This window comes from Strix uralensis, chromosome 1 (assembly GCF_047716275.1).
Source record: "Strix uralensis isolate ZFMK-TIS-50842 chromosome 1, bStrUra1, whole genome shotgun sequence".
In the NCBI taxonomy this organism is placed as follows: domain Eukaryota; kingdom Metazoa; phylum Chordata; class Aves; order Strigiformes; family Strigidae; genus Strix; species Strix uralensis.
The window spans coordinates 81,146,767-81,154,426 of NC_133972.1; positions in this window are offsets into that span (position 1 = coordinate 81,146,767).

Genomic DNA, 7,660 nt, shown 5'->3' on the forward strand with positions numbered 1-7,660 from the left:
TTGCTTACTTCCCTAATCCCAAACTGTTGGGGATATCCCATAGTCTAGTAGTGATGGAGAAACAGCTACCCCACCTCAGCTGGTGATCAAATAATGCTTGAGGGCAGTGGGTGTTTGAAAGCACACCAGCAAGATTATTTAACAGGTCTGCCTTTGGGCAGTCTGATTAAATTGAATCCCAATGAGTTTGATGCTAATTCCATTCTAGCTTGGTCTGCTGGTGTAAACTGCTGGAGATATCTCTGCTGGCTCCCTCACTCTGGCACACAAAGGCTTCTCTGTGTGTGTGTCTGTAACAGTGTCACTATTTTCTTTCTTTTTTTAATCCTTCACTCCCAAATGATTCTGAACAGATTGCTTTTCCCTCTGTATAGCTTTGTACAGATAACGCAGTAGTGAAAGCAGCGAGGAGCTGTGCGGGAGAGAATTAACTCTCTGTTCCTCGCTTTGGGATTAGTGACCAGATGCACATGGGGGCCCTGGCTTGGGGAGGACTTTGCCCCCTCACCCCATCAAGGTTCCTGCTCTCAGGCTGGGACTCAGCTCTGCTTTGCCTAAAAACCGGAATGGCTAAGGAATGCTGCAAGGAGGGAAGGGGGCAGTGCTAAAGTGTGCATGTGTGTGTCACTGGGTCATCTCAGCAGCAAAAATTCACAAAAGCCAACGCAATGCTCCTATGACACAACTGTTACCTGTTTATGGCTCTGTATGCATCAGCTTTCCCATCACTTGTCACAGGCCTGGAGAAGCCTCGGTTCATCTCTGGCCAGCTGCTCCATCAGCAGCTGCTCCCTTTTTTTTTTTTTTTTCTTTGGTTTGTGCACAGCAGCTGAGGGGGATGAAGAGCAGTACCCAGTCGGGGTAGATCCCATATGGTGCAGCAGTGCCGGGGTGGGGGTGGGGCGTTCAGCCAGCCGCTGGCCCTATGGTGTCAGGGTGGCGGATTGGAAAGTCTTTCTGTAGGATGAGGTGTAAAGGACGACACCAAAGGAGCTGGGGAAAATAGCCATCCCCTGCGGACCCGTGCTGGCACCTTCCTGACCTGGTCAGCACTACCAGACAGGCCTGTTTGGTGCTGCAATGTCAGCTGCTGCGAAGGGGGAACAGGGTACAGGGGCTGAGCAGGGTTTGTCTGAAAAAATTGGCTTCCTTTTCCACAGAAGTTATTGCACGATTGAGCAAGGTAAATGAGGTTTCCCTCCAGTCAAATATTTAGCACTGGGAATACTAGCTTTCCTCAGGCTGTCCAGAGGCTTTGGTTTGGTTGGAAAGATGTATCTTTCCTACTTATTCTCTGTCTGAACTTTCTTACCTGAATTTTCAACATATTTCAGGGCATTCACAGACCCTCTCTATTCCCCCTCACTCTGGAAAATTAGACTTCAATGTCTTCTATTCAAGACAAAACTAATTAAAAGGTATGGGGAATAAAGCCTGCTTTCTAGTCGCTCTCTCACATACTGGATTTTGCACTTCAAAATGTCTGCCTCTAATTACTGCTTGTTCTTCCCGTGGAGAAGGTGGTTGACCGCCAGCCCCAGTGGGATGGGCCGCAGAGCTCTGGGGAAGGAAGCCGGCTGCTCCCCGGTACCTGGCTCCTGCTGATAGAGCTTCCAAGCAAATATCTTCAAGCAAATGTTTAGCAAATGCCCAGAGCTACTGGTAAGAACAAGGAAGTCTCTAAAACTGTTTAAATAATGTCTGGACCTCTGCGAGGTGGTGGTTGTAAGGACTGGGAATGTAAATTCATCCCAGATCCTCCAGTACAAAATATTGCTTTCAGTATCGTGCATTTTTTTGGTCATATCCCACCAGTGCAGCTTCCCTCCACCTTTAAAGCAGCCATGTTCACCTTTAATCTATAATGAAAATGATGGTTCAGCATGTAATACATCCTGTGCTATACCTTGCCCCCTTGAACAGGTATGGTACTTGTCTTTGCAGTCTGCCTGGGCTGACCCGGAGAGAATGAAGAACACTTTGGCTTGCCTTCTCTTTTTAATCTTTTAAAAAAATATTTTTTTCTTTAATTTGTTTTTTTTTTCAGTTATGCTAAAACACTGGCATTTAAGGGTAACTGAGGAATCCCACTTCTGAGTAAAAAGGTAGTTTTATTAATACTTAAATGTGTTTGAGAGTTTTATACTTTTGTACTTATTTTTTTTAGCTTTTGTATGTATTTATGCTTACATCCTTACTTTGAACCCGCCTACCTGAGCTTTCTGGAAGGAACTAGACCACTTGTCCAGCAAGCAGTTGTCTCCAAAGTCCAACTGCAGGCTCGGCATGAGGCATTTTGTGGGGACTTTCCTCTGTGGGCTCCTTCCAAGCCTGCCCTTGCTGTTCCTCCTCACTCTCATCTGTTTCACTGCCGAGTTTGCTTTTTATCTTTGGTATAAACAGTCATTGTTCAGCAGTAGAAAATAATCTGACCAGAAAACCTGGCTTTGTTCCATCAAGTCAGGTGCTTTTTTTATCCTGCTTGGGAGTGAGAGGGGGGTTAGTTTTTCAACACCTGTGGTGATCCTTTTGCCTTATGGGTGTTGATAGTCACTGCTGGAGGAGCAAAATGTCTTATCAGTGTCTCTCAGGGCTCCTCTGAGGGGGAGATGAGGCCAGTCACGCTGGCAGCTGCCTGTGCACAAAGGCACAAAAACCTGTTACATCACTACACATGTGTCACACCATGGAAGATAGTTCCTTTTTGCCTTGGGGTAAAACACAGAGCACTGGAAATGCTATTTCTAAAGTGAAGGGGAGGAGTTATGGCTTAGGGGAAGGGTGATGCCTTCAAATAAACAAAAACAGATGCTTTTTTTTTTTAATTCCTCCACCCCATTGGTTAAAATATTACTTTTCCAAAGCTGTAAACAAAATTTCAAACTTTTTCAACCTCTTAACTTGAAAACATTAAGAGAAAAAATGCAACAGTTTAGCAGGATTGCTATGGAGCTCTTCCTTTACTTTCTGGAATAAGTTCAGGCAGCCCCAGGGAGGCTCACATTATTGTTATTAGTCACCTCGTGTGCTCACAGTCTTTTAGAGGCTCTGTTTACTCTTCATAAGAAAGGGGAAAGTCCAGCAACAGTAAATCTGGAAACATGAACACATGCTTTCATGTTTACTTGGGTTTTTATTCCTGGGATTGGCTTTACTGATGACATAAAAATTATGATGGAGAGCTCTGCATAGTTAATCTATCTGGTATTGTTTACTGATAAAGTAGGGAGATCACTGCAAGGTAAAATCTTATTTAGAAAAGGTCTTATCTTCTGCTTCCTTGCCCCTGCATGTATATACCCTTCCCCTTGTTTTTAAGAGACTAGGGTTGCTTTTTAACAGGTCTAACTATTCACATCTAAAACAGACTCAGGCCATAAAAGAAGCATAGGAGTCTGCAGTTCTCACTGAAATCAACTGCTGTTTTTTCAAGTGTTTTATTGTTCTTCTTTAACTGAAATTTAAATATGTGTTTATAATGTCCTTTTTTAATTACTTGAGCTACACGGATGTCCGAAGGTGTGATACTCCTTCCATTGTGATAAAAACTAATGCAAGACACGCAGGTGCTGATGCCTCCCAGGCATCAACCTGCTGAGGGTTACTAGAGTATAGCAAAAAGCCTTTGAATAGGAGCCAAGAGGTTGACCCTGTAACTTGAGTGTTAGATCCAAGAGGAAGGTGCTGAGAGGATTAAACTGTCTTTAAAATAGAGCTTGTTGAGTATCAGGCTCTTAGTTACATCTGTCTTGATTATAAGCTGACTCTAAACTGATATTGCGGAAGCTTGGCTGTTAATTTCCCTGCAAAGCCACTCTGAACCTCTCCACATTGTAAGGTTTTAAAAACATTGCTTCATTTGAACATATAGTTCATGCCTGATGGGTCCAAGGTGAGGTCTTGTTGCAGATTGAACAAGTCGGAGTATTTTGAAGGTCCAGAAGGTGTAAGCAGGTGCCAGACTTGCATCACCCAGCTCCAGGATTTTCAATAGTAATAAAGGGTTAATGGTAAAATGTGAATGTTCAAACCTTCCAAATGCTCCAGTTTTAGCAATTCATTGATACCGTGTGGGGAAATGCACACTGAACATTGCAGCTGCTAAGCTTTGTTTTATTCTGTGGAACCATGCTTATCTGGTTGGCAGGGAAAATGGCTTTTACTGCAGTCCTTCTCCAGTTACAGTCTCTAAGATATTAGCAGATAAATATCCAAATGAAGAGGAGGCAAAAATAGACCAGACTCTCATGTGTGTCATTAGTCATGTGAGCAAAAATATTGAGGAGTTAGAGGGGAACAACCTAAGATTTATATGGTTGTTGCTGTTATCTATGTGATCCTACTATGTAAGATTTTTTTCAAAGCCTTACATAATTCTTCCATTTAAAAAAAAAAAAAACAAAAAGAAAAAAGTTAGGAAATGCTGACCTAGCTTGTATCTATGAATAAAGTCTTCTCGGTAAGTGTTCCAACTAGTGAGCAAAGGCTTTGAAATCTTCTCCTGCTTGTAATGGAGCTGAATGGGTTCAGTGGTAAATATGCAACAAGTGTAATGCCTGTTTCCGTTCTTTGTTCCCCTGAGAGTCATTTAAACAAAACAAATTCAGTGCACACTAATAAAGTGGGTAGGTAGTTATAGCAGCTTAATAGCTTGTGCTTGACCATTTTCCTTGGCAGGGAGTTTAAGGAACATTTCCAGCTAGGTTATGATATCTTCATCATGGACCGTTATCAGGAGTTGAATTTCCCAGTGTCAAGTCCTGGTGCTGAAGATATGCTGCTCTTCGGGAGCCTGGGCCTGCTCAGGAGACACAGAGTTAAAAGAAGTGTATGTGCTGCTCCCCATGGCCCATTGTTATTGCTGCAGCCCTCTCCACTTGCATTCAAAATATTTTCCAAACAGAGCATGTATTGGGAGTTTGTTTGCTTTTCTTTCTTTTTTTCTTTTTTTTCTTTTAAAACTATCATTGGCAATTGCTTTTGTCTAACTAGACCATTTTTTGGCAACTCTACCTCTTTTCTTCAGCTTCATTTTAGTGAAGAGCAGGGTATAAATGTTCTGCTCATGTATAAATGTTCTGTCTCTGATGCTCTGTGTCCAATGTAGCTATCTGAATAACACACACACAGGTGTTGAGCAAATTTGCTTAGCTACAAAGAATGATGAGAACATATCCTCCTTCAGGTCTTCTCTGGGCCTCTGGAACCTGTTCAGTTCTGCTGTGGGAAACCGGATGAGTGATGGGGCATGGGGGTAATGCAGGAAGGTCTAAAAACTGTTCCCTGCTGCCTGTAGGTAAAAAGAGTGGGGGCAGATTAGAGAAAAAGACTAACAGTCACGATGTGCTAGCTATTTGCATTGTATTCATGCATCTGGAACCATGAGCCTGTTGAACACTCCTCTGCAGAATAGGTCCCAGGCCATGCGTGAGTCACAAATGCTGCTGGGATTTACTTGGTGAGCTATGCTCTAAGCTCCCCTACCCAGCCCCTGCACAGATCTTGTGCTGAGCATGTATAACCACAGTATGAACCTCCAAAAAGAGGGACAAAAGTCATCCTTCATCTGCAAATGGATGATTGTGTTACATTTTTGGTTTTCTAGTGATCTTTGGGAAGTGGTGAAAGAAACTAGAAAAGAATGTTAGGTACTGAAGAGCTAATAGTACCTATTTTTCAAAGGGTTTGTATTCATATCTTGGCATCCCTGAGGTTTGTCTTTCCTTTTGGGGGTTCTCCATCATCTACCAAGATGGGAGCCTGCACTGCAGCCTTTTCCTCAGTCAGAACATCTATGTGGGTTTACATATGGCATCTTCACTTGTTTGGACCCTTCCTCTAATGTTATAAGTATAATAAGCGTATTGAAATTAGCTAAAAGGGTCCCTAATTATGAGAGGTTGAAAAGGAGGTAGATAATGTGACAATACATCCCCTTTTCTTAAGGAAACTAGAACACTGCTAATTTGCTTAGTATCCTCTAACTGATAGTCTCCCAGTTTAGTTCTGCACCTTTTTCCTTCTAGCTTGGTGTGAATGCATGCTCCTCTTCTAGAAGATTGATTATCTAGAAATCATGCCTGAAAGATTTTTTTTAATTTACCTTCAGCATCTAAAGGAAACCAAAGTTCAGACACACAATGTGATCTAGTGCAGTCTTGTTTCAATCAGAACCTGTTATTCTCACCAGCTGAACTCCTAATTGGAAAGGAGCAAGGCATTTCTGGTGAGAAGCAGATTAACTGAAAAATTTAGACATTCAGTATCCTGGGTCAAATTCAGTCAATAGCTGAGATGAATTCTGAAAAATCTTGAAACACTAACATTTAGACTATATTTTGATGCTTAACTGCTTATTTCAAAAAGCTTTTAAAAATTATTTGAGCTTTAGGAAATCAAGTTGAGCCAATGTAAAACCAGAATTCCTCAAGTTATTTTGCTCTTGTTTTTGTTAAGAAATAAATGCATCTGCAAGTTTGGTTCTTTCTAACAAAAAAAAATGGGATTTTCTCCCAAACAAACCTTATTACATGCCCAGTGCTACTAGTAACTTGTTTAACTTTGCACACATTGGTGGCTATTGTTTATAACAATTTTTACAGCCTAACTCTCAAGAGTTATTTTTTTGCCTCTCAGAACAACAGTATCCAAAATGCTGTGTGTCAAACTATGTGTTCTGGGGGCTGGTTTTATGTGCCCTACTTTTTCAAATGGCACAGATCACTTGATTTTAAGGACTTTTACATAGTCCTCGCTGCTCCTGAAAACCTGGCCGTGGCCATTGGTGCGCACCTGTGGATGCAGAGCCTGATATGTCTGCATCACATCTTACAGCATATTTCACATCAGCTATATATGTTTCTTGTTCTCCAAGTAACTGCACAGCTACTCCAAGCCCCTCTCCAGAACAGTCATGTTCATAGTTATGGTCTGCAGCCACCTGAAAGCTACGATTAGAATTTAACATAACGCTTTTCCCACTTGCCTTTTTGCTAGCTAGGTGCTGCCTCTGGTATCACTATCTGCAAATCAAAACAGGGTTGTTTTTCCCTTTCAGTGGATGTACTGTTCTCCCTTTGTGTAGCACCTGGTTGCACCGAACTGTACAGGAGCCCCCAAGGACTCTGAGCAGGGAGCAGTGGTGGGGTGCAGATCTGGGTGCTGCACCCTTGACGTGCTGAGACTGAGACCACACATGGTTGGGGTTGAGTAAGGAGGAAACAGGGATGGGTGCCCATGGTCTCTGCAGGGAAAATGCTGCAGAGGTCTGTAGCATCTCTCACGAATTGCTGTAGTTGTCAGGACTCGCTGCTGTTGTGAAGCCTGCTGTGTGGTGGTCTTCTATCCTGTTAACATGGGCATCAATGGACTGCCTATTCCATCTTCATAAAAGAACCCTGTTTTGCAGAAGATGTGATGTAAAGAGCCTGCAAGCTTGAAATATCTGGATGTCTTCCAAATTCTATTCCCAGAAGTCTTGTTCTAACAAATACTGTTGAATATACACAGAGTACAAGGGGGTGCAGGGAGAGACTCAGCAGGAGATGGGATCATGCAAAACATCACCAGTCTTGGAGCAGCACAATTAAATAGCCTACACTAGATCTTTTAAGTCAAGCTGGAGTGGTTCCTTTTTTGTGGACTCCCATTACCTGGCAAA